The sequence below is a fragment of the Pleurodeles waltl genome, chromosome 8 (genome assembly GCF_031143425.1).
Source record: "Pleurodeles waltl isolate 20211129_DDA chromosome 8, aPleWal1.hap1.20221129, whole genome shotgun sequence".
Classification (NCBI taxonomy): Eukaryota; Metazoa; Chordata; class Amphibia; order Caudata; family Salamandridae; genus Pleurodeles; species Pleurodeles waltl.
Window position 1 is genome coordinate 138,354,696 of NC_090447.1, and position 26,339 is coordinate 138,381,034.

The following is a 26,339-nucleotide window of genomic DNA, read 5'->3' on the forward strand; positions in this document are numbered from 1 at the left end:
GGTTCCATAGCGGTATGAGTACAGCGCCTTGAGACCCTAACGGGTGAGTAGTGCGCTATACAAGTGCTAATTTACATTTACTGTCATACACAGGCAACGGAGGATGTAGCAGTGTTACAGGTTTACATACCACCAGGCGATCGAGGAGATCGCCTTCCCTGGTAATGAGGTCTGCCCACCCGTGCTTGATCTGGTGGTCTGTGTGCTCCACCTTGAAGATCCTGCACAGCTGGAACAGGATTTTCCCCCAAGGCAGCTTTCTGGCCTCCGTAGGGTAGCCCATGATTACACAGCCATCCATTTTCAACATATTGGGGAGGTAGTGACACACTAACCAAATGAACCCACCTAGTTCCTCTGGACCCGTGCACTGTTCCCTTCACTTGCCAGGCATCCTGCTGTGTCTCTCCACAGCAACAAAATACCCCAAAAAATATATAAGTCCACCTAACCCCAACACACTATACTACCCCAAGACTAACACCCAACAATACAAATACAATGACAGGACTATACCACTACACAAAACTTACAAAAAAAGAACAAAATGGACTGAACAGCAACAGGACACAGCACAAAACTCTCAGCAACCACCACTCCTCAACCAACACCAGCTCCACACAACCTCTCTCAACCACAGACAGAATAGACTGTAAAGTAAAAGTGAAAGTAAATTCACTTTACCATGAGTGCAGCAAGAAAGTCCTGTTACATCACTTCCTGGGCGTATACATCATGTTTTCTGATATGCGTCTTTTTTTTTACGCATGACATCCATGCATGGACTTTTTTTCATGGAGGCTGATAAGGCCTGTCCACTTGTAATTGACGCGCAGAGGCCAGGTGTCATTTTTGGAATTTGCGTTGTTTGTAGGCCAGTGGTACCGGGCATGCGTGGATTTTCGAGGGAAGGCTGAGACAGGAAGACAGTTCAGATGCGCATGGTGCCAGGTGTCATTTTAGTGATTTGCGCTGTATGGAGATGTACCATATCCATCAACATTGTGGACGCAAAATGGCCACGTGTGGATTTTGGTGGGAAGCCTGACAGTGCACCCACTTTTACATTCCTTGTTACAGGGGCTATGCATCTATGCAGTTTGTATGATATGGCTACATGTGTGTGCATATGCATTTTATTGTGAACCAGTAACATAGAAATGTATTACCATATATATGTATGTGTGTGTGATGCATATGAGGACTTATACTATTTGAAAATGTGCCTGTGTATGGAGACTCTTCGACACACACGTTTACACATGTGTACTGAGTGTACATATGGGATGCTACTTATGTTGTGGGTCTACCACATTGTCATGTTAGAATTCCGACTGTACATTACTGTTCACAACATAAGATGGGAAGGCCCATGTGTCATACATGTTTCGGCATATCAGACCTGCTAAACTTGGCATCATTGGTATAGTCTTCCCTAACTTTTTTGCCTCTACTTCATAGGTTGTTTCTATGTGCTGGACTCTGTTTTTGCAGTTTTGTTTGCTCTAGACACTTTACCACTGCTGACCAGTGCTAAAGTGTAAGTGTTCCCTGTATAAATAATATTTATACATTGGCTTATCCATGATTGGCATATTTGATTTACTAGTAACTCCTAGTAAAGTGCACTAGAGGTGCCCAGGGCCTGTAGATCAAATGCTACTAGTGGGAGTGCAGCACTGGTTGTGCCACCCACATGCCTCAGACCTGCCACTGCAGTGTCTGTGTGTGCAGTTTTAAAAAGCCAATTCGACTTGGCAAGTGTACCCACCTGCCAGGCCTAAACTTTCCCTTTTTATACATGTAAGACACCCTTAAGGTAGGCCCTAGGTAGCTCCATGAGCAGGGTGCAGTGTATGTTAAAAGTGGGACATGTACGTATGTGTTTTATATGTCGTGAAAGTGAAATACTGCCAAATTCGGTTTTCACTGTCTATCTCATAGGTTAACATGGGGGCTGCCTTTAAATAGCCTTAAAGCGCAGATTCCCTTTGGGAGAAGATAGAAATATGGAGTTTCGGGTCTCTGAACTCACAATTTAAAAATTCATCTTTTAGTGAAGTTGGTTTTAAGATTTTGTGTTTGAAAATGCCACTTTCAGAAGGTAGGCATTCTCTTGCTTAAACCATTCTGTGACTGCCTGTTTGTGGATTACCTGTCTGGGTCAGTTTGACAGTTGGGCTGTTTGCACCTTTCCTGTAGACAGTGACACAAGGGGAGCTAGGGTGTAGCCTTCAGAAGGGCCATCTGGGCTAAGGAGAGGGGAGGAGTGGTCACTTACACTTAGGGCTGTGCCTACCCTCACACAATGCAGTCTCCAACCCCCTCGTGTGTGTCTGGGGCCTTGCCTGGGCAAGGCAAGATCTTCAAGACAACACAGACTTCTGTTTGAAGTAAGCCTACTTCAAAGGCAGTAAGGGGTATAAGAAGAGCACCCCAAACCCCTGAACATCAGATTAATTCTGGAACCTCTGCCTGGAAGAAGAGCTGGAGAAGCTGGAGGAGGAGTACTGCCCCTTTGCCTGTGACTGCACTTTGCTGGGTTGGCCTGCAGTAGTTGCTTCTGCCTGAAAGAAGACTGACTTTTGTGTGACTTTTCCACTGGTGAAGAATCTCCAAGGGCTTCGACTGAGCTTGCCTCCTGTTGTTGAAGTCTCGGGGACAACAAAGACTTCTCTCTGCAGCACTTGGACTTTCTGCTAAGAGTCCTGCCTGCCAAGTGGTGCCCTAACCTGTCTCTGGGCCCTTGAAAGGTGCAGCTGGTGGAAAAGGACAGAAATCCAAACAAAGACCACTGTGAAACTTTGGATGCACCACCTACCTTGCTCTTGATAAATGACACGCAACACATGCTGCAGCTGCTGTTAACGACCTAAGCCCCCATGCAGCACAGTTTATTGACACCATGCGATCGGATTTCAACGCAGCAATGCTGGGCACAGACCCGAGGTCTCCGTCTGGATCAACGCATCACTAGCTTGCCGGAGAGAAGAAACAACGCAATGCTGACCTGACCGGAGGAGGAACTACGCACCATTCTTGATTGTGGGTGAGAAATTGATGCATTGCTGGCCGTTTTCGATGCACAATCACCCGTGTTTTATTTTGATGATACCCAGGTACTTTTATGAAATAACAGCATTCTCACTGTTTTCTAAGGATTAACACTCTTATTATTTTTAAAATTCAGAACTTGGCTTGTGTATGTTGGATTTTTGTTGTTTTGGTCTTGTTTTGTTTAGATAAACATTACCTATTTTTCTAAACCTGTGTTGTGTCATTTTGTAGTGTTTTCACTGAGTTACTGTGTGTGTTGGTACAAATACTTTACAAATTGCTCCTGAAGTTAAGCCTGCCTTCTTGTGCCATGGGGTGAGCAGGGGTTAACTGAGAGCGATTCCCCTGTACCCTGACTAGAGTGAGGGTCCTTGCTAGACAGGAGGTAACCTGACGGCCAACCAAAGAACCCATTTCTAACTCTTAACAAATCTTTAGCAAAGGATGCTTTTGACTAAGGCCGGCTTAAGATCCTGTAAAATGTGAGTGCATGTATGTGCTCTGGTGTGTTGTAAGGAGCAGACTCAATGATGCAGAGGAACACATGTAACGTATGATTCCCCATGCATGCAAAATGTTGGAGATGGTGTGCTAACGTGTCATTGTAGGTATATCTGTGACATGTTTTTGTGTGATAATATATGTATCAAGTATGATAAGTGCTACATGATACAGTGGTGTGTTTAGGGATTGGACACATACCAAATCTCTAATCCAGCTATTTTATATGTAGGCCATTGTTCCAAAGCTGTGTACTCATATCTGTGTAAAACATGTTTCACAATGGAGGCACATTTGTACTGGTCATGATTAGTTGTAAGTTATAATGTGACACTTACACATTTTAAGGAGTAAATTGTACTCATTTGTCAATCCACAAAATGACAGCAACAATCCTGGTCCACCTAGCTGAGACATGCATGGATACATTTAGGTATGTTGTGTTAACAACATATATTTTCAAAGATCAATTACTCAAACATAGATGTTATTGGCAGATTGATGAAATTGAATACAATCTGTATGGCAGGGGTGCTCTCATGCAGAAATGATACCCTAGACATCACTGCTCCTGTTGCAATTAGAATGGCCATAAAGGGCCATTCTTGCATGCATGAACACCGGTTGACTGTGGTCACCTCAGCCCAGTTCACTGCGCAATCAGCAGGCACCTGACTGTGTCAAGGGTCAATGTAGCATACTCAGTTGTTTGAGGAGGCACTGTGTGGTGATCTGCCATCCTCATGATGGATCATCTGCACTGCGATGCACAGTGTGCTATGGAGATACACCTGCACATTTGTGATCCCATGGCCAAGTAAATGTTGTTACCTTTGAGATACTTGATGTCAGGCTTGCCCTATCATATATTGGGGAATGGCAGTTTGTTTGTGTAGGGCATGTCTCATCAGTTCCAATTGTTCTACATGATTTGCCAAAAATCGTTGTGGTTATTCCTTGGATGCTTGGTTAGGTTATTGATATTTTTCTGAACTGTGTCTTCTCTGTAGACCCACTGTACAGATACTGTCCTCCCTGTGCTTCCCTTCTTTGTGGATGACCACTACGGAACCTGACACTGGTCTAAGAGGAGTACTCACCCCTTCTGTCTCTTCTCATACATCTGCTTCAGATGTGAGGCAAGCTAAGTGACTGTCAACTTCTAGGGTTCCGTTGTTACCCTGTTGGGCCATGATGATTTGGCGGGCTTCACATCCCTGATGGCTTTTACAATTTCCTCCAGAGGAAGTGTGTCTTCTAAGGCTTCCCTATCCTCTGTACTGAGGCTTTGTTGTGAAATATCACCCAGGAGCTCTCCTGCTTGGTTTTTTGTGGTGAAATACCTTACATAATCGATTTTCTCACAGTTGTGGCCAAACATTTGGGCTATAGTTTGTCCACTACTAGCAAGTTACCCTGACTCCTTCCGGATCCCCGGAACTCATCTTGCCACTGCCTCATACCTGTCCAGCCAGGCCAATATTTTTCCTGTTGTGTCCCCCATTACAATGAGGTTGTGCTGTGTTGCTCTATGGTACATAGTCACAGCTTCCTAGGCAACGTCTCAGTATTAAGTTTGCTTCAGGACTAGAATATGGGCTCCCTCTGATCCCTCCTGATCAGGTAAGGTGCCCTCAAGGAATTAAAACTCACATTCAAGAGCCTTCAATTTTGTCCCTTTTTAGTTGTTTCCCTTGCCCCATCATGGTGAGACCCACCCCCTTGAGTACTGTCTCATAGGCCACCCACAACGTGAGGGGAGACTCGACTGATGTGCTGTTTACCTGAAAATAATGGTTTTTTGCGGCTAACATCCATTCTCTAATGTTTGGCTCTTCAAGATACCAATGGCTTCATATGATGTGGGCAGTGTTTGACCTCTCGGCCCAATCATATACCAGCCACAGGGGAGAATAGTCAGGAATACCCCTGGTTAAGTTAGTGGCCTCACTGATTTTTAATAGCTGGTGAGTCAGCATGAGAAAGTGATCAACTCAGGAGAGACTATCATGCACTCCAAAGAAAAAGGATGAAGTGCTGGCTTGCTGGCGTAAGGGTACACCATACATCTGCTAGTCCCTGGGCAGTGAGGAAGTCTGCTAATGGTTGTCTGACTGAGCCCAGGGGCATGGGGAGGTGTTGGTGAATGCTGTTACTCGGTGTTGCGTTGAGGTTCCCTCACACAATCACTTTCCCATCTGGAAGACTGTGTATCCCAGGGGGCCAAATGTACGTAGCTTTTTGCACCTCACAAACAGCCAACTTGGCTGTTTGCGACGTCCAAAAAGCACTTCCAGATGCACAAACCCAGTTTTGCGATTCAGTAACATTGTTACTGAATCGCAAAACGGGTTTGCGACTCCCAATTAGGAAGGGGTGTTCCCTTCCTGATTGCGACTCGCAGTGTGATGTAGGATGTAGGAAAATTGCGAGACGCTCTGACTCGCAATTTGCGAGTCGCAAATCTGAACTTTGCTACATGTGGCACATAGGGGTTAGGGCTGGTAGTACCGAGTCGTGAAGTCATGTTGTGATAACTACTGAAGGTATGTTTAAGATGCTCCCCTCCCAGGTCCCAGAGAGCATCACATACCGACCCAGCAGATCAGGCCATATTTGCCAAATGACCAGGGGCAGCACTCTACTCACAAACATCACTACTCCTCTAGAGGAGGTGCTATGGCCCACCTTAGCAGCATTTTTATTTCCCTAATGGTGAAGGGCATTACACCTACTACCTAGGAGGTGAGTCTCTTGTAGGAGAACCATCTGGTTTGATGTACTGGGGGCCCACTCTCCATTTTACTTTGTCACCTAGGCCATTGACATTCCAGGATACTATGCTTAAGGTTGGCATACTAACTTTGGACATCCCACTGTATGGTTAAATGACCGCACACGGGAGGTGCCGACCCTAAGCTGGTTGGGGTTCAGACTGTCAGAGTGAATATCCTGTGTGCCCAGCTATGTTGACTGGTCATATGTATCTTGCCTAAACATTAACTGCAACAAACTATCCAATTACCGCACTGCAATCATCACTCCCCCCTCCCTGCCACACTGCACTGCAGATTCCAAACTGCCCACCTCACCAACTGCCCATAGTGCCCGTTGCCCAAACCAAACATACTGCTAATTAGCATGCATCACAATCGCCTTCTGGCGAGTTGGTGTCTCATATCCTCTGTTTCAATCTCGTTCCCAATTATCGATTTAAGACCATCGCAGCCTGCTCCCAGCCCACCCACAAGATGCTTTAGGTGCATATCGAGTGCCACATTTACGATCCCACGAGCCCCTCTCATCTCCCCATGGGTCTCAAGATGTGTTCGGGTAATCAGGACGATGTCTCAGACTAGGCGTTATATGTTTTGATTCGCACCTTCACTTCAAGTGTTTCACTATTCTCCTTTGCCATGCCGCCACCACTGCACCTCTTAGGGTGGTTGCAGCGTCTTGACCCTCCTGCCACCTGACATTCAACTAAGCCAATCACAACTAGCTTCTAGGCTTGCTAAAAAGTGAGTTTTGCATGCTGAGACTAATCAAAGCTGCTTTCCACAACCTACGTAACTTTCCCAATGAGTGTATTTTGGTACTATGATTACTCATGTCAGCTATGAGTAGAGGGAATGACACAATCAAGCTTTCTATGTCATTCTTTACATATACAAATTGTCAGGGGTCTGTGACTTGTTAGTACATTGCTTGACTTACATGTACATTGTGAGTTGATTGGATGTGATACACCTAGACATTTGTGTGCATTGGCTCCTGTATGTCATTCTCTTGCTAATACATGTGAGTAGCACTGAGAAGTATGTTCTCAGTACTCACATGTGATATTGTCATTCAAACTTAACTAGGTCAACTAGCAGACATAAACCTGCCATTGTATGTACTTGCTAGCCTTTTCCTTCGTAGCCCATACATATGTACAGCAGGCTTCACGTATATTTCCTGGATTGCTACAGGCATACGTCAAGCCAACACACTTGTGTGATAGGTGTACAACAAAGTACATTATATTAGCCACAGACATTGCCTACATTCCACCAACACATTCATGTGGTAGTGAATTATTTAGGAGAAGTTTATTGTTCCTGACAATGGGGCAGATCAAAGTAAAGTGGTGTAGAAGCCAGTGCAGGGCAACTTTTCATTCCCCCTTCAGCATCTCCCTACCACAACCATGTGTATTTTACAGTCTCCACACCATGGGACAAGGTAGGGGACAATAGCTTATGAGGTATTTGATGCAATTGATGTACTGTTCAGGGTCCAAGCTAAGATTTAGGCCCTAAGTATGAACAGTACCCAGAGTCCCATTGGTACCAATTCTGTGCCCCCTTTAAACAGCTGCTCTGAACAGGTGTCAAAAGTAGCAGCAATATATGGCACAGTTGTTTTTGTTAGGATCCACTGTACCATTTTGGGCCCCCTTACCAGCTGCACACACCCCTTGACTACGTAATGCCTGTCGCAGGCATTTTGTAGCACAAGGTGTCACAAAGTGGTACAATGTCTGACTTGCGCCACTATGAGTTTCTGCTGCTTAGATATTTGCATAGTTGGGCCACATTAGCGTAAGATGTTTGTCAGTTATGTTGCACAGTTATGTTGTCCTCTTAAATCAAGGCCTATGTCCCAACGTTGTTTACAACTGTTGTGGTGTTGTCATGCTCTCTGACATATGGACAAGATACAATTGGTATACAATGGTGTAAAAGAGTACGCCATGTACATTGTGAGTTTACGTGATTTTATTGAATTATTTACATTGTGATTCTTGGATTACAGTTCTATGTGAAAACATTTTGCACAATTAGTTCTCTTCTACCTACTCCAGCGGCAGTGTTTTGTTGTTCTCCCTCCTCCAGCTGTACACCATTTTTGTCATCCTCCTCATTGGAGACATCTACTTGGTCATCCCAGAGGAGATGTGTGCGTACACAAATATTTTGCAAAATCGCACACACAAGGATCATTTTGCAGACAAGGGGTGGTGCACATAACTGTCCTCCTCCTGTAAGATGTAGGCACCTGAACCTTGATTCATTCAATTACATTTCTGGTTCTTATGTGGGCTTCATTGGAGGCCCATTCTGAATCCATTGTAGGATTTTCCCAAAAGTGTCATGACCCATGGCTGGATGCCATAACCTTGGTCAGCTGCAAAGGAATGTAGGGACATGTGTCAATCATGCACATTAGTTAATTGCTAGGTGCCATGTTCCATATTTGTTCTGAGTGGAGTGGTGTATTAGACTTACATCTGGTATTCTGTGTGTTCCTGTTTGGAGGTATGGTTGCATTGGTCTCTGGTGGTGCACTTTCCGATTCGAAACCCGGTCCGCCAACACACGTTGATCGGCTCTGAGTAGCCCGACATTCGCTACCACTGCTCCAATCTTTGACTCAAGAGTAGTTCTGGTTTCAATGATAGCTTGCAGACCCTTCTCAAATTCGGAAGTATGATTGCGCAGTGTAATTTCCATCTGCTGCAACGCCTGAGCAGTCGAGTCTTGCTCCATAGTTGGAGCGTCCGGGATACTCTTGGCCCCAGAAGGTGCTTTTGGCAATTTTGATTTGCCCATTTGGTCACTGCAGCAAACTTGCATTCCCGCAGGTCAATGGTACGAGAAAGAGATCATGCAATGCATAGGATTTTGTGGCTGCATGCTCACAGTTGCAGCAGGTTTCCGAGGTCTCTTTGCCACGTACACTCCCACCAGGTATCCAACTGGACAAAGTTCAGTCTTCCTCTCAGAGACTGAAGGCAGTGCCTGGTGCTCTGGTCAACGCTCCCTGTGCTGGTTATAAGCCCGGTAGGCAACAGGGATAGATGTAGGGCCCGGTATCTGAGGCCTCCCCCGTTCCGATGACAAATCCAGCAGCCGCTCAGACCCCTCGAGCCATGGAGTGTTTCAGTGATGTAGCACCTTCCTCATGTGCCCTCCAGCCAGTAGTCCCACGGTTGGCAGTCTCCGCCAAGGATCACATCAAATCATATGCCCCAAGGCCCATGTCATCAGTGCAGCGCAGTGCGGCTCGATGCGTACCGCCGATCAGTCGGCCGCTCCTCATGGCACCCCTCCACTGCCGTGCTCGGCCCGTTCTGCAGCTCCGTCCAGGTCCCAGTACAGAGCGAGGGACCCCCACAAGTGGCTGGATCGGCGCAAGGCAGACGGAGGGCGTCCCTAGCATCCGCTGTGCCAGGCACGTGCCTCCCCCAGCAGTGCCTCTCCTCCGCACCACGGGCCCCTCTGCCAATCGGCCCGACTGAGGCCCCGTGCACCGCCATCCATCCCAGCGGAGCCTCCGCACGGGCTATGATTCTTGGGAATTCTCCAGTGGGGCCAGGTCAGCAGGGAGATATGCGATCTACCGATATAAATCGGGGATCGCTAATGTAACAGGAGATTTTGCACAGCCGGGATGGAGCTGCAGATTATGCTGCCGCTCCGGTTGCCATCTTGGCTATGCCCCCTTGAGCTACCCACCATGGTCTAAATGGCCACCTAATTCTGAATATTATAAGCACTATCTGATGAGGATTGGGGTTCTGACATTCAAAATCAGAGCTCCTGCAAATCTGTGTGTCACTTCGAGAGGGTCTCAGTAAACCTGGCTATGACTGGTTTAATGATTACAAAAATCAGAACTCTCACTGACTCTTAGCAAGCCTGTGTATTACCAAATGCAGATGTTTCAGCCAAGCTGGATATAATGAGAAGTTGAACTCTGAGTTGATGTACTATATGAAACTGGGTTATGTGTGATTATAGCTGGTCAACAACAGACCTCTGAAACAGTCTGGAAAATATCAGGAACAGATTCATTAGTGAACATAATTCTGAGTCACTCGGGGTATCAGGAGAATATCTCTCTAGTACGCCATTTAAAATTGCATATAGTGGTTTGACTACCTCTCTGTAATCATCAGTCAATCTCCTAGCAAAACTCATTGGTATTATTAGTAGATATGTGGGCCTGGACATTTAAAGGACAGCCTCACAACCGTCTGACCTCTTTAAAGCCATCCCCAATAACCACCCAAATCCACGCCGTGCAAGGCCGAAAGGTCTGACTCTGGGTTCGAGAGTAGGTGTGAGAGGTTGTCTGGGTGTGAGAGTATCTGTCTGAGTGTGAGAGTGGGTGCGTCAGTGTCTGAGTGGGTCTGTGAATGGGTGTGTGAGAGTCTGAGTGGGTGTATGAGGGTCTGAGTGGGTCTTTGCGTGGATATGCAACAGTTTGAATGGATCTGTGAGTGGGTGTGTCAGTGCCTGAGTGGGTCAGTGAGTGGGTTTGTAAGGGTCTGAGTGGGAGAAAGAGATTGAAGAGAGAAAGAGAGAGAGAGAGAGAGAGTTTTTTAGGCTTTGATGAATGATATACTTAGAATGAGATATTTCTGGACAAATTGAAAAGAAAAGTATTTGTCTAGGAGAAAGAGTGAAATCACTTTTCAGTATGAACCTGACCACGGAATAGAATACTCAACTTTCAGTATGAAGGTTTGTGACCTCAATATTTAGGCCATAGGTGACTACTTAATGTGATGTTTCCAGATATACCTATCACAGTCAACCCACACATGTGATTGACCTTTCCTATTAGGCCAGAAGTGACTCTGCTCTGCTCTGCATTCAAACATAACTATAGCATTCATCCCAAACATCTTGCTAGTCTGACTCTTTGAAGTCATTCTACGGCAAGACCATTGCAATAACAATCTCTCTCTCTCTCTTCCATCCCATTATAGGATGGAAGAGAGAGAGAGAGAATGAGAGACTGACATGACCGCAGGGGGAGTCTGAAAGCCCCTGAAGTTCTAGCTGACTCCTGCATCGTACAGGAGACGACATTGCTCCAACAAGCAGGAAGCTGCTTTAAATAGCAGCTCTCTGCTTGCGTGAGCAATGTTTTCATTTGTTTCCCTACATGCATATTTGGGTGCAGGGAAACAGATGTAAACTCCGCTTTCTGAAGGCAGGATCTGTTTGGCAGGACCTGTTAAAGCTCCTGTCAAGTCGGAGCAAACAGCTAGGTCCCGGGGGTGGGAACTTCAGGACATAGCAGGAGCCTGCCCTGGGGAGGGGTAGTGGTCCCCAGGGCCATCATTGGCTCCTTGAGGGGGGTCACAGGGCTCCCCTCAAATGTGAAGTGGCCCCAAGGAGGTGATGGTCCCCAGGGCATGCAATGACCCCCTTCTTTCTTTAAATTCAGCATCAGGGAGGTGGCAGTCTCTGGGTATGCAGGGGTGTGCAGCTCCCCTTAATTAAAATGTTAAGCCGTGGGGAGGTGGCAGTCTCCGGGACTTTGGGGGGGCCACAAAGCACCCCACACACTCATCATTTAAGCCCTATGGAGGTGACGGTCCCTGGGGCTGTGTAGGGGGTCGTGCTGCCCACCCCGCACTCATTATCATTTAAGCCCCAGGGAGGTAGCAGTCCCCACAACTGTGGGGGCATGCGGCTTCCCTGCACTCATTATGAATGAAGCCCTGGGGAGGTGGGGGTCGACTGGACATAAAAATGCCCTAGGAGAGGGACCTCGTGCACCCCGTCCTTTATTTCAACATGCCCATGGGACCTGGCCAACTCAGGGGCTTCATTAGAACAAGCGCTGGAGCCCACGTTTGTTTGTTATTTTTCTCATTTCCACTAGATCCACAGATCTGCTACAACTCAAAGTGATTTTTTTTTTTAATGCTGTTTTGACCTGTGGAGGTTCCTCTGAGACCACAGCACCAGACCTAAGGGGTCAGGGTATCCCTACCCTGGCCTCTTTTCTTTTCTTTTATATGTTTTTGTGGGACTTAGCTGAAGCCGAGCACCAAGATGGCTGCCAATACTTTCCTGGCTGAAGTATTGGCAGCCAATCAGAACTCCGTATTTCCTTGCACGAGCTCAGTATTATTTGCGAATCCTTCACGTCTAAATTTCTTTTTCTTTTAATATCTTAAAAACTATGGAACGTATTTACACCAGATAGCAAAAAACACTCTTTTTGGACTAGGAGGCACCTTTCTGCCACATTTGCTGTAAATCCATCAAGAGGTTCAGGCTGTACTTGCATCTAAAATAAAATACCTAAGTGAATTATAATGGAATATGCACTTTTTCTGACCCACCTTTTTCTCGGCCCCGCTTGACAGATCACCCTGAAACTTCCCATGTACAACATGATTCTCGGAAACACTTTTGGGAAAATTTCATTAAGATTCATCAAATGGAGCAAGAGATATAGGCAAGTCAACATGGTCCTAACTATAAATACCCACTGGCAATATATTTATTTATATATATATATATATGTATATATATATATATATATATATATATATATATATATATATATATATATATATATGTACATACATATATATTATATTTAGGCTACAATATTTTATATACTGATATTTCGTAAATAATATTCTGACATACAACTCGATGGATGCACGCATGCTGTAGCCAAAGGCTGCCTCAATGAATGGTATCTGAATCATCCCTGAACTGACAGATAATTTCTATCTGCTTTAAATTTTAGTTCCAAGATATAGATTACGAAGTAGTTTCAGACTGCATTGCCAATTGTTTCTTCTTCATAGTGTCAAAGCATACATCATGAACCTTGAGTCACAACAGTCTTTCAAGCTACGGTCTACCCCACCTGGTTGGAAGCAATGTCATTATTGTTGGCATCCCAGGTAATTTCCTGACACAACTTAAAAGCATCACCCATGAAGCTGAATGACTCATTAAGCAATTGGGACTGGATAACCAGGTCGCCTCCGTGCTACAAGAACTACACTGACTCCTCGAGTATGCATACAGCCTATTACGAATCTCCTGCATTAACACCAAGGTTAGGAACTCCAGCATGCCACCTTGCTTGTCAGATGTCCAGCAAATCTTATACAGCACTTAAGTCATGGGAGTAATGGCAGGAATTGAAAAAATGAAAGACACAAATTAATGCATTTTATCACTATTCTATGACACATATCTGCCAACATTCCCTTTTTCCATTTTCTTAAAGTATTTTAAAAATCTATCTCATAAAATACCTCGGGACAGATTTACATACCTTTTGTGCTTGGCTTGTGTCACAAAAGTGAATTGAATCTGCACAAAACCTTTAATGTTGGACTAACCTTCCAGTGCAAAACTTGCTTTGAGCTGGAAAATTGCCCAAAATTAATGAAAATAGCTGCTTTGCATTGCCTGCATGGGAGGGACATTACATGAGCGGTACATGGGCATTCCCATTCAAACACCTATGCTTTTTGAAGCTTTTTGATAATAACAATAGAAGATAGAGTTTTGAGTAATAATGATAATAACACCACTTTGAAGCAGGTGTTAAAAGGCTACATACTTTTATTTCAACTTTTTTTCTGACTTTGCATGTGTATCGCACTGTACAGCACACATACGACATATGAAATGTTTCAAGTTAGCCTAAACATAGTATTTTGTACAGAAAATCTATGCTAGACTCAAGCAGACACCCTTGCACTACAGAGCAAAGGTGTATATGTGGCACTCAGCAGCCTGGTTGTGGGGCATTGCTAGGGGGAGGGAGGAGCCATTTCTCTGTACATATGTAGCTTTCTTCCTCTCTATTTGTCACGCAATGCAGCACAGCAACTACAGGTGCCTCACTGAGTTGCGTGACAGGGTAGTAAATGTGGCCTCTCATCTGCAAGTATGCACAGGGACTACACCCCTCAAGTGTGCTCCTAAGGTTACCTGTAAGTTATACCTGCTTCCCCTTACAGCAGTCCTAGTTTCCTGTATTGTCCTATGGTACCAGATTTACACATCAACACACAAAAATACACACTTACAGCCAAGGAAAACATTACATTGTTTCATATCACTTTTTTCCAAGCAGATGTTATAGGTTTTTCTAACACAAAATAGCAGATGTAGGAGACTGGCACATTATCTTAGTGCTTTACTGATAATAAAATCATGCAGGACCAACAGTGAGAAACAAGTGTCAAATTTCCCGATCTTACTCCACAAATACAGGTGATATATGTTTTGCTGTAATCAAGGCTCTGCAATACATTGACGTTACAAATACATATCCTAAGTACCCGATTATGAGTACGGCGGTCCATAGGACCAATGTACGCTAAGTGGAGGTCTGACTGCCGCATCCTTGCAGTCCGACCGCCAGATTAGGATGCTGATGGTTGGACATCCACAAGACCACCGCCACCGCCAAGATCATGGATCCTGGTGCATTGGTGGCAGTGAAAGCCAAGGTCAAGCACGGCGGTGCTGATGTGGGTACCCCTGGTGCTGATTATAACTTGCCTAACTACTGGCCTGTCCATGGAGGGGACTCCGCCATAAAAAGGCAGGTAGAAATGCAGTGACGGGGCTACAGCCATGAGCAGTGCAGAGCCAATCCTGTCAGCACACTTGGAATGTGCACTGTCTACTGTGATGACAGTGAACATTCCGAGTGTGTTGGTGCAACCGACAGTGCAGTGGGCATTGGCCTTGGCTCTCCCTTAGAGCTAAAGCCAATGCTGCTGCACTGTTTCCACCAGCTGGCCAGGTGGGAACATCATAATACGGTGGTAGGGAGGATGCTGGCTTGGCGGCTGCCTCCCCATTGCCATACTGGCAGTCCAGTGGCCGAACCACCAAATTCATAATCAGTCCCTAGGAAATACAAAAGCAATAGTCCTGTACAATATCTCCACATAATTCAATTTCTCTTGACCAAATACTTACGGAAGGGAATCACACTTCTTTTGGAAGTTCCAATAATGGTTTCAAAAACACAGGATGGCAAAACACTGAGATGGGTTTTAGTCAAGCAGGCCAGTGATATGTATGACCTGTTGTCCTGGTGGAATGGAGTACAGCCTGCCAGACTGAAAATAACCCCCTCTTTATTGTTTACTGCCAATGAGTTCATTAGAAAGTTAAGAAAATGGTTAATTGAGTAAAAAAGCACTACCAACATCTGATATGACCGTTCAGATGACATTTACAGTGTTTTTCATGATTTGTAATAGTTCTTGGGTCTGATATAATGCTGCAATGTAACTGTGTTTGTATCAACACAGCAGAATTTTGGGGCCTCATTACGAGGTTGCAGGTCTTAAGACTGCCAGTCTCGGGAAGGCGGTCAGAACTGCCGCTGCTGTGAAGGTCCGACTGCGACATGAAGGTCCTCATTATGACATTGGTGGTAAATGCCACCTACCGCCACGATGACAGCCACCAACATACCGTTGCCATGGCTAAGAGCTGCTAACTGCATTATGACCGTCAGCAGAATTCTGCCAGAAGGCTGGCGGAATTCCCTCGATGGTCATGGCGGCGGACGGCAGTAAGGTGGTCATGATACTGCCTGGCTGTGTTTTGCTGGCGGACACTGCTGCTGGCAGCAGCTCCGCATCCCATCTCCTGCCAGAGGACCCCCTGCAAGCAGGTAAGTTGGGTTCTTGACAGGAGAAGGTGTTGTGTGCTTGTGTGGGGGGGTTGTGTGTGTGGCGGGGTCTGTTTTGTATGTGTGCATGCAGGTGTGAGTCACGTGGAATGCGTGTGTGAATGACTGAATGCGCATGTATATACATGTTTTTTGCGGTGTGTGGGTATGTATGTGTGCATGCGTGGGTGGATGTGGGTATGCGTGTGTGTATGAATGTGTATCAGGGGGGATGGGAGGGGGTGGGTGGGGGAGGGCTTTGGGGAGGGGGGCGGGGAAGACCTTAATCAGTGGCAAGGAAGGAATTCCCTGGCACTGATAGTGCCTACCACCATGGTTTTCGTGACGATCTGATTGCCACGAAAACCATGGCAGTAGGTGGGGTCATAATCCCGAGGGTGAGATTGTGACGGCTGCCGGGCTGGAGACCGAAATCTCCAGCCCGGCAGCTGTTACCACCCTGGTGGACGGAGTGGTACATTAGCGGTACCTTTCCCCAAATTACCGCCGTCGGCCAGGGTCGTAATGACCCCCAAAGACCCTTGTGGTCAGAACACCAGGATTCTACCATCTCTGCCCGGATCGGTGATCATGACGCTTTGATGGCAGGTGGAGGTTGTAATCCACCAGGAAGCAGCACTGTGATGCAGATTACGACCTTGTTCTCCACCAGCTTTTTAATGTCAGTTTCACTGCCATGAAAAGGCTGGCAGAGAACAGGTGAAAGGGGCCACATGATGGGCAGTGCAGAGGTCCTCCTGCCTAGCACCCTGCAGGTGACCGCATTGTCGCTAGCTTGATTTCGAGCAGGAGACAATGCTACCACCTGTTTCCCGCTAGGTTGACAGGTGGAAATCTCGGTTTCTGCCCGGCAGCCTAGCGGGAAACACCTAATAGGTCCAGCAGCGTGGTTGCCACTGTGATGCCAGCCACCCTGTCGAGAGTTCGGCAGCCGGGCTTTCCCGTCCTCCAAACTCAAAATGAGGCCCTTATTCTGCCCACCTCCACTTATACCTCTTTTTGAGTGTTAGCTGGGGAAGTTGGTATTCCCGATGATTGAGGGAACACCTTTGTTACACTGAATGGAGATAGTTTGCAGGATTGTGCCTTCCCCAGTCTCACCAGGCTTTTTGAACAGCCTGGCAGAAACCCTTTTTAAGTCCCCCTTCTCCACCCCAAGTAACTAGCGCAACTGACACCACCCTCTGTGAACCAACCCTCATTAATGCCATGCTTTCTGCTGCAAGCCATCTCATAGTCTCATACAGATGGGGGTACTAGAAATGTGCTGTGAGACTAGGGGACATTTTTAATATGTCCATATAAAGTGACCTAGACATACACAACTTTTCTCACAGCATTTCAGGTATCTGTTTTGGGCTTTGCCACAAGAACGTGCAGTGGTTCTGTCACGCTAAACCAGGAAATTATGGCCCTATGTACAAGGCACTTCTGATGCCAGAAACGGCCAGACTGGGCAGTTTCTGACTGCAAAAATGCTTTTACATATGTTCAAAGCACAAATTTCAATTTTATAACACGTTACCTGATTGCAAATTGTGATTGCGATTCAGCATTTGGAAGGGGTGTGCTTTGTGCATCCATTCCAAAAACTGAATCTGAATAGAATGTAGTCATATTTTGTGGCCTCCTTCCCTCTTGAGAATGAAAACAAAAGTATTTTTGAAAGCAGGCAGTAGTTCCACAAATCACAAAATGTCAAAGTTTAATTCTTTCTTTTTAAATGTTTCACATTTCCCTTTAAGGAAACTGGCTGTATTTTTTTTTCAACAACTGTTCTTTAATAAAAGGCAGTCACAATCATGGTGGCCTGCCGGGCCCAGCAGGCCACCATCTCAGTGATGGCTGCAATTCCTAATGGGTTGCAAATTGCAACCTACCCAATACCAGTCTCGAGGTAGGCCGATTTACAAACCCATTAGGAATCACTATTTCATGTATATGTATTTTGTACACTAGGAATTGGGATTTCCTAACTGCATTTAGGTAAGAATCTCAATTAGGAAATTGCAATTCCTATTTTCTGTACAAATGGCCCTTGGTCTGTACCATTTAAGTCTCCATCCCCAAATGAGGAAACTGACAGATGCTGCATTCCATACTTTCTAATTAGAGCAGAGAAGGCAAAAAAGGTACAATAGGACAATTACCTTAATTTGGGAAATTTGCCACTACTGTTATCCACTAAGAGTGGCCTTATGTTGTAATTATTTTTTTAATGAAAGAGAAGCAGATTTAATTAGGTTGTTGCACCAGAAAACAGACATAATACCATGATCATTAATATTAAGATACAAAAATATTGTGTTGAAAATATTGTCAGCAAAAATAATGTAACAAAATGTAATATAATGTAAATTACAAAAAATATTGTTTCAAAAATATTGTTAACAAGAATATCATCCAAAACTAGGCAAAATTATTTTTTAATAATTATAAACTTCCATATTATGTATTTAAAGGAGGTCAATGTCTAAGAGTAATATAATTTTAAATAATACATTGAATTTGTTTTTAAATAATATATGTAAATATATATCATTTAAAACATTCTCAGCAATAACATATATTTCAAATTTAAATATTAAGAATAAAATAAATTGACAAAATTAACAAACAACAATAATACCCGACCCAATTATTTTAAACATGCAATTGTATTATGATATATATAATACATTTTAAAAAAATGATGCTGCAAATGTTCAGAAACAATAAAGTGAGTGACAAAAAAACAACTGAAAAATAAATATATAAAAACGTAACTAAGTGAATATAATATATAACAACAATTGCAAAACCTACTCTAAATAAATATAAACATTCTGAAACTAAAAATATATATTTTTGAATGTAAACATAAAAAAGTTTTAAAACATTGTCTAAGCAACTGTAGGAAAAGTGTTAGACTTTGGAGGGGCTACATTCACTATTGTCACTCCAGTCTAAACAAAAGTAAGGAAAGTGTTGGGCTTCGGAGCGGGTAGGTTTAATATTCACACTCCACTCTAGTAATAGTAAGGAATGTCTTGGACTTAGGAGGAGTTAGATTGACCATACCACTCCGAACTACGCAACAGTAGTGAAAGTGTTGGACTTCAAAAGGGTTACAAATAATAAAAAAAGTCCTAATAAATAAATAAAAAAGTGTCATACCATTCGTCAGCATTGATAAAGGTATGTTGCCGAAACTTGTTTGCTTACTAAAAATCAAACTTTGGATATTGAACCCCCGCAAGTGCATTGTATTCCTTTTGTTTGGAGGTGTTTGAATTTATATTTATAATTTTCAATGTATTTTCTTCTTAATATTTTAATTTGAAATACGTAATTTTTTTTACTGTTGAGAATATTTTAAAATATATATATATATATATATATATATATATATATATATATATATATATATATATGTATGTATTTGTAAGGAAAGTGTTGGCCTTCGAAAGGGTTACAAATAATAAAACATAATAATCAACAAAATATGTTAACTTTTAAACAATAATTCATTATAGTACATATAAAATAAATACTATATTAAGTAATTAACATAAGAACATCCTTTAAACATAAAATTAAACTTTTAAAAATAAAAATTAAAACTTACATTAGCATTCACATGCCTAACTACAAAGAAATTGCCTAGTTATAAAATAAATAGCAAATTACTTCCCTTAAATTATTAGTACAAAAAAAAAAAAAGAATTTCACACACACAATTTCAACAAGACTAACAATTACATTGTTATTTAAAAAAAAAACTAAAAATCATAAAATGTATGCATAATACATTTTCAATTATCCCATCACATAACACATACACAAAATACTACAACATAAACATCTTCCCACCATATACCACTACCAAAAATAAGACAGTGTAAATAATAAATTCTTAACAAACATATACATAATAATATAATAAAATACACATATTAAATATTTCAGAAATTAAACAACAATAATGGATATTAGAATAAGTATTGAAGTAAAATACAAAAATAACATTAATATTTACGTTAATTTTGTTTTGTTTAACTTCCCAGCCTTTTCTCCTACGAACCCAACAATCCACTACTAAAATGTAACTTACTTTTAATAACAATGCAGGTAAAATCTGCCTTAAAATTAACAAATTAAAATAAAACGAATGTAACAATTTAATAATTAACATAATTAATAAACAAGTGCATGGTTTCAATCAGTTCTACTGTATGGCACTGGAGGTAGCTTTGAACATGATGTCAAAGAAGTACCTCACTCTCTCAAGGTAGCAGCAGTGTTTGAAACACATGGATCTGAAGATCCTGGGAACGTTGACCAAGCAGCAACTGTAAGGCAGTGGTTATTAGTTAGGAAGTATGTGGGTCCTTCTCAGGTAATAATTCTGCAACCTTATGTCTACTGGGAATCGAGTACCCTCTTGTAGTACTTGACTCTTTCAGCATCACAATGCAGAGCAGTCCAGGCTTATCAGGAGAGGTGATGTTGCTGGTACCCCAGTCCATGGACATGCAACCAACGACACCCAAAATATCTTTGTCCAGCCAGTGCTTTCACTTATAAAAAGGGAAAGTACTTTATTAAACACATACAGCTCAATCCTACATTTAAATACATGTAAGTATTATGTGTAGTGATTCATTGTTAAAATTGGAATTGTCACAAAAGAATTTCAATAATGTGTGCCTGAGTCATTTTTCTACACTTGGGGATGAAAGCTCCTGCTCCTGGTGTGCTTGAATTTATAGGTGATCTGTTCTAGGATCAGTAATATGAACCCCTGGGAGACCTAGGTAGGACAACCCTTGTTTCTTAAAAAAATATTGTTTGGGCCCTGTAAGGGAATTGCTACACTACTGGCAGCCCCCTGACCACTAAAAATTGACCTCTATAAATGCGTTGGTTTTGTCCCTCCTGAATGACCACAGAAACATGTATGCAAATATCACCACCCACTTGTTGGCTTATGAGGCGCACCTCAGCCAAAGCTGATTTGATGAACGTGTACTGTTTGATGAAGCAACAGGCTTCTTTTTTCTTCTTCTTTTTTTCTTTTCATGTGGCCTCACGGAACATCTTACATCTTTTGAGGTTTTGGGGTCTGGATACACCTGTCCCTCTTGATTTTCAAAAGGGCTGGGTGGGAGTCCAACTCCATGTGCCACAAACTAGTTCCCAGACAAGTTGACACTCTCAGGTACCAATGCAGAGCCAGAAATCTTATTTTCCCCTATCTAAGTGACACATAGTTGCTTCAGCGCTCCCAACCTGAGGGAAAGCACCAGTGTGTGGCATAGCCATACATGGTAATACCCCTGGGGCCCTGGCCCTTTTCTGAAGCCTGGACATGGGCTCTGTCCAGCATCTTCTCCTCAGCTTGGGGTCACCTCCTGCAGCAGCCTGCAGCCCTCAAGGCAAAATACTTTTTATGGCATGCACTTTAGGTTCCCTAGCCTCCTTGGCCACCTGAAGGGCAACCATCAGGCAGCTGACATTATTGGAGGTTCTCTGATGAGGGTTACCCCTATGCCGGTTCAGGCATCAAACGTTCCTGGGAAACCTTTCTCCTTCAGTGTCTCCCAATAGGTCCCTCTCTCTACTGGCCCTCAGAGGGGGTAAAGAGGACAACACCACTGGCCCTAGCAAGGTAATCCACAGTGCACAATCCAGCCTAAGTCCAGGGGACTTCAGTATCCCAGGCAGTGGCCTGGGTTTCTTCTTTCTCTCCTCTCTCCTCTCACCTCTGTGGAGTGTTTATCCAATCTGGGAGAAATATGGGCAGGATCAGCTTTGAGGTTATTTTAGGAACTCAAATAAGAATATGTGCTGCACAATTCACAGGATTTACAGTTGGCTGTCCTGCACTGATATGGTGTAGCATGCACACACTGCTCACAGTAGTCGGTGTGCGATGGGAGGGACGTTGTTGCCAGGTGGCTGCCAGCAGTGAGGAGCGAGGCGAGATGTGAGGGGCCACCGCTGAAGGTGCTGAAGGGCAGCTGAGGCACTGTAGGCGGGCTGTGGGGTGCGGTGAAGTGAGGCTGTCCCCAAAATTGAGGCACTGAGACCCCCACAGGCGGTTGAAGCAGTTGACCTTGGCCAGTCAGCCGTGACCTAGAGTAGGTCAGGTGGAGGTCAGAGTTTGAAGGGGGCCGGAGGCATACATTGTCCAGCAACCCATGGCACTGTGGTCTGTGGTCCTGTGGTCCAAAGGCAGGTGACGAGTGGAGCTCTGTGCTGACATCAGGGTCTGGGTTCCGGGGATCCCTGAACGTGCTCGGACTTGGAGGCAATAGTGTCAGTGTCAGTCTGGAGCAGCAGAATAGTACGAGGGCAGCGTCTCAGGCCCAGTCCGGCCTCTGAAGTGGAGTTGAGGAGCTCAGGTTTTACAGGAAATACAGCAAGCAGGAAGTAAGCATTAACCTCTTACTTGTGAGCATTATTGGCCCCCACAGAGTTTATCAAGGTAGTCCAAGTTAGCGGGAAGTAACAGCAAGTTACCACATACAACAAGCCACAAAATAGAAACCTGGTGCCTGGTGCTAGAGGCACGAGGGTGCGAGATCCTCAAAGCTAATAGGCCAGACCCACCTTTTTTTTAACTGAAGCAGCCGGTAATAGCCGGGTGTTACTTGTGCCTAAGGGAAGCTGCTGGGTATCTCCTTATCAAGAATCTTAGCAGTGGCTGAACAATCTTGATACTACCAGCAGAGCAGTAAGGATGATACTAACTCGGAGGAGACAAAAAGCAGCCAAGAGGCAAAGACAAGGTTCCCTAGACTCAACAGGGGATGATCGGGTCGACCAACGCAGAGGGAATCCCCCTCAAAACTGCTAGTCTCTAAGAAAACCACTATAAAATCAGTGGGCCATGACAAGAAAGAGGGATATAAAATCACTGACTTTCTGATATCTAAGATGGCTAGGAATCCCTTTGTGGCCTTGAACGGTCCAGTGCCTTCCTCCCCATTGATGGCCACCGAATTTGAGAAAACTGTTGCAGCGGCTGAGAAGCCCTTCCAAGATATGGAAAGTCCACAAGTTGACCTGTTAGCAAGCAGCTTACTAAATCTGCACTCCAGTAACCCAAACATAAAGACTAAGATGGAAGTCCATAATTCCCAGCAATGTGACTCTTTTTCCACTTTAAATCTCATTAACTGGAACAACTGGAGTCAGAGCTCCCCTCTACATATTGCACAGTCACTGCAGGGGGGAAGCAACAGCAACTGTAAAATGATGCAGGACCAACCATTAATCAACCTTTCAGAGACTTGTTCAGATACATTTGTAAGCAAGCAGGTCACCAGTGAGGGACCAACAAATGTGGGCCAGCTTTTGAATGCCAACACCATGCAAGGAGGGCAGGTATGTTCAGAAACCCTAAAAGTCATCTTGAGACAGTGTATTACCTGCAGTAGTAGTTCACAGGTGAAGACAGACTTCCCTACCAACACAAGGAGTCCAAGGAACATAGACATGCAGGAAAATGCAACGGATACCGCTTCAGTCCATCCAGAGGAAACTAACATCCCAGTGGTCCTACCATCAGAAGTTAAATTTACCAAGCCGACAAACAGAAGATTCAGGAAGAGCTACTCAATATCTTGGCAGTGTACTTAGAGAGTGCTAGAAATGGGGTCTTTGGTTGGCAGTCAGGTTATCCCCTGTCCAAGTAAGGACCCTCTCTCTAGTCAGGGTAAGTCACACACAATCCAAATTATCCTCTGCCCACCCTCTAGTAGCTTGGCACAGAGCAGTCAGGCTTAACGTCAAAGGCATTGTGTAAAGTATTTGTGCAATAAATCATTTAATAACACAGTATAAGCACCACAAAAATACACCACACAGGTTTAAAAAAAATATAGAATATTTATCTGGATAAAATAAGGTCAAATCTATCAAGATTTGATAAGTACACGTTGAAATATCCATTTAGAGAATGATAAAAAGACACTTAAGTTCTTAAAAGCAATAAGTGTCTCCTGTAAGCACAAAGTACCTGGTTTGCGTCTAAATTATCCATAAGGGACCGCAGAGGAGGAGATGCGTAGAAAACTGGGAGGTGTGAGTCGGTTTCTCCGGGCGTACACAGATGATGCGCAACAATGGCCTTGCCTCAATTTCCAGTGCACGGACTTGGATCCTCTTTGGGTTTCGGGGTATTTGGATGCCCCCGGGATGATGCAGAGAAATCCTGGGCATGCAGAACAAAGACACAGGAGCTGCATCGATCCGGTGGGCGATGCTGGGATATTTTTGGCACACGGCAGGCGCTGCCTTGATTTTTCTCACAGGAACTCGTGCTACGTCGTTCCGGCTCAGCTATGTGTCCATCCAATGGGCCATGCATCGAAGCTCTGGTCGCAACGCTGGTGCTACGTTGATCTCCACTCGGGGAGCCAGGCTGAGTCGTTCCGGTTCGGCATGTGGTGATTTTCTCACCGCAATGCAGGCTGTGCGTCAATTCTGACAGGTTGTGCGTCAAGGTTTTGCCATACAAGAAGTTCTTTGCAAAGATTACGTTTTTTTGTCCCTGAGACTTCAGAAAACAGGAGGCAAGCTCAATCCAAGCTGCTGGAGAGCACTTCTCAGCAAAGCCAGAGGGCGGCAAGGCAGCAGGTCAACAGCAAGTCAGCAGTCCTTTTTAGCAAAGCAGTCAGGTGAATCCTTTGGGCATCCAGGCAGCTTCTCTTGGCAGATTGCAGGTTCTGGTTAAGAGTTTCTTCCTCAGTGGTATCCTGTCCAGAAGTGCCTGAGTTGGTATGGTCAGGGACCCAGTTTATATATCCAAATGTGCCTTTGAAGTGGGGGAGACTTCAAAGAGTGGCTTAGAAGTGCACAAGGTCCCCTTTCAGTTCCATCCTGTCTGCTAGGATCCCAGTAATTGGTTTGGCAGTCCATTGTGTGAGGGCAGGCCACTGTCCATTGACATGCAAGTGTCAGGCCCTCCACCCTCCCAGCCCAGAAAAACCCATTCAATATGCAGATGTGTGCAGGTGTTTCTGAGCATCCTGTGTCTAGGGTTGTCTGAGTGAAATGCACAAGAGAGCTGTCAACTAAACCAGCCAGATGTGGATTGGAGACAGGCTGTATTGCACAGAAGGGTTTAAGTGAAGATAAATTCTCACTTTCTAAAAGTGGCATTTCTAGAATAGCAATATTGAATACAACTTCACCAATAAGCAAGATATTCTATTACTGTTCTGGCCATACTAAATATGACCTGGTTACTCCTTTCAGATCAGAATCTACCACTCAAACAGTATATGAAGGTAGCCATAATGCTATCATATGAAAGGAGCAGGCCTCACAGCAGTGTAAAATGAATTTAGGAGTTTTACACTACCAGGACATATAGAACACACACGTTCATGTCCTGCCTTTTACCTACATATCACCATGCCCTATGGGCTACATGGGCCTACCTTAGGAGTGACGTATATGTAGAAAAAGGGGAGTTTAAGGCTTGGCAATTACTTTTAATTGCCAAGTCGAAGTGGCAGTGAAGCTGCACACACAGGCCTTGCAGTGGAAGGCCTGAGACATGGTTAAGGGCTACTTATGAGGGAGGCACAACCAGTGCTGCAGGCCCACTAGTATTATTTAATTTACAGACCCTGGGCACATGTAGTGCACTTTGCTAGGGACTTACAAGTAAATTAAATATGCCAATTGGGTATGATCCAATGTCACCATGTTTTACGGAGAGAGCATATGCATTTTAGCACTGATTAGCTGTAGTAAAGTGTGCAGAGTCCTAAAGCCAGCAAAAATGATGTCAGAAAAAGAGAAGGAGGAAGGCACAAAATTTGGGGGTGACCCTCCATTACCAACAGAGAGTATTGATAAGAAGCTCCAAACGTTGAATTACTTGATAAGAAGGGTTCATACCCATTCTTATACTCAGCATGTGTCATGTCAATGTGCCACAACAGGCGATAACTCTTTCAAGGCCACAGAAAATTTAACCAACATCTTGACTGAAGTAAGAGCACAGGCCCTCAACACCTAGGATCGCCTCCGCTGTAGGGAAGACATGGCGCACACAAATCCAGCAGATAAGAAAGATGCTGACTGCGAAGTTGCTCAACTACAAGAAAGTGAAAACTCACAGGCTAAATATTCTCCCAGACAGGAGAGGAATCTTTCTCTAATTGAGTGTAGGACAGGCCTCAGTACCCAAGGAATAACCAGCTATAGGTGGGATTGTGGGAGAGTGTTGTGTATGGGTTCGGTGCGCGTTCTTCAGAACGCTTGTGTTCAGAGGATTCTGGAGATGACAGTTTGACCTGTTT